This window comes from Echinococcus granulosus, assembly GCF_000524195.1.
Source record: "Echinococcus granulosus chromosome Unknown EG_S00246, whole genome shotgun sequence".
NCBI classification, from domain to species: domain Eukaryota; kingdom Metazoa; phylum Platyhelminthes; class Cestoda; order Cyclophyllidea; family Taeniidae; genus Echinococcus; species Echinococcus granulosus.
This window is the reverse complement of record NW_020170626.1, coordinates 47515-49697: the sequence shown is the minus strand read 5'-3', so window position 1 is coordinate 49697 and position 2183 is coordinate 47515. Positions and strand designations below refer to the sequence as shown.

The 2183-nt window shown below is 40.8% G+C and overlaps 1 protein-coding gene across 1 annotated transcript in view; it reads left to right on the top strand.

Annotated features, from left to right (window-relative positions):
* EGR_10649 (hypothetical protein) overlaps positions 1-2183 on the top strand; it is a gene marked incomplete at both ends in the record, with an annotated part of 12850 nt that overhangs the window by 5523 nt on the left and 5144 nt on the right. The window lies entirely within an intron of this gene.

Sequence of the window (2183 nt, the reverse complement as noted above, 5' to 3'; positions counted from 1 at the left end):
GCACGGTCTGGGAACTCAGCACGTATCTCTTCATCAGGGCATGCTAGAATTCGTCCGAAGATGTTCGCGTTCCGGTTCCTCATTCGCCTTTTTAACGGTTCGGTTCCTCAGCAAGTATTACGAGTGAGGAGGCACGAAGTCTTGCCCTGCTTTGTATTTGAAGGATGTGAAGATGTCTTTCTTTCAGCTTTTTAACTAGTAATTACCGCTTCATCAAAGGCGATAGTGTTGCTCTCACACAGTGGAGTTGTTCAGTGGGTAAAGCTCAATGGTCATTGCTATTCAGCCTGTATCGAGTGAACGATTAGATCTCTGATTCATCACACGCATAGTGGGAAAGTGTTTGCTCATTAGTGGAATGCAGAAGCCATATTTCTTGTAAGTTTGGTGGCAAGGTGTCGAGGAATCAGAGGTGAAGTACGGTTGTTGCATTCTCCTTAACGGATAGGAGTGACTAATAGAGGTGGTTTCGCTCATAAGTATTCTGAATCAATCGCTTTTGCGCGTCTGCATTGGCTACTTGTGTATCATCTACTCCGTTGAGCAAACTCGTAAACTCCGAGGGAAACATGGCGTTAGCCTTCACATTCTCCATCTTGATCGTAACGCACCATCGGATTAGGAGGACTTTACTTGACCCCCCATTAGGACTGGCTTTTATGTGCTGTTTATCTAATCTGTGGACCGCATCGCATTGTCAAGCAGTAGCGTGGCCATATAGAACCGCATTATTCCCTGACCCACTCTGGTTGGTTGTGTAAGAACCCGTGTGATGTGGTGCGAGTGGTTTGCTGAAAGGATTGTGATGACCACACATGGTGCATGTTTGCAGCGAGGTGATGGTATTGGGATTGTAGTGTGGGGACGTGGTGGAACAGTTGTAAACCCCCATTCTAGGTCTGCTTTCTAATCGAAGTAAGCCTAAATAATTTCAAAAGTCAAATTTGGCCAGGTTTGTGATGACATGTGCTATTTTGCAATGCAATTATATTTCATTAGAAAGATTTTTTCTTCCCATCGTTTATTAAGAATTCTCAGATTTGAATCTGGAAAGGTAGCAAAATCAGCGTGAAAGGATGTCGAAATTGCTTTACATAAATGTATGAGCTGTCCTCAGTACCAAGCACTTTGGCAACTTAGGATTTTACTTTAAATTGCTTTGGGGCAGTCAAGCATCTCAGGCGACTATCATGATTTCGCATTGCTCCACAATTTCCTAGTTCATTATTATTTGTACTGAAGTCGTTCTATATATAAAATAAGTTTTTTTTTTAAAAGTTGTTTTGATGTATTTGTTTCAAAATAAAGTGGCCTTATATTTATATCACATCTTTAAATGAATGGCTTTCCTATGAAATCTGATAAACGAATTAGGCGAAAATATTTTAAACTAACAAATCCGAGCGTTTATTAGCTATCTCATTTTGATAAAGAAATAAAAAGGAAACCTAAAGCAAAATTAAATCTCTCCACCCATCTACATACATGTAATGTTACGGTTGATACCTGTTTTTGTGAGGAACTGCCTTCAACTTTTGATTTAATCATTCTCCCACGCCAAGTAGGCTGGCCTTGGGGCCATGTCAGTAGCTCATGCACCTTCTTAATGTTGAATATATGTATTCTGCCAGTGCATTATGTCTACTTTCGTCTTCAAGGCAGTCTCGGAGTGTTACATAAAAATCCCAATGAAATCAATTTCATCTTCCTGATAATGCAACAGTAGTTGTGCCACATCAGTTACAGCGACGAATCGAGCTTGTATTTAGAGTCTAGTGATTAGCAAACCTACACAATTTTACTAAAGCACTTGAAGAGACCAAACTACAAACATCACGACACATGTCAGTCAGATGTCGGATTTGACGAATTACAAAAAGGTAATCGAGATGAGATGACCACGTTGTATCTTGCAGCAAAATGTCAATGGAAAGCACTTTCTCCAAATTGGTATTTACAGTCCTTAGCTGAGTGCACCTCAGCGCAACTCCATGATTAAACTAGTTTTTTGAGTCGTTAGCAGCTAAGAATATCAAGGAAGGTTTTTTGATGCAAGACCTCGAAGGTGGTGTTCTACGTTCTTAGCAGAGAGTTTAACGAACTTGTGCTTGTTGTGGTCATGCCCACTTAAATCACACCAACGGCGAAGCCACGCCAAAGCTCGAACTAGGCAGTGTGAGTAA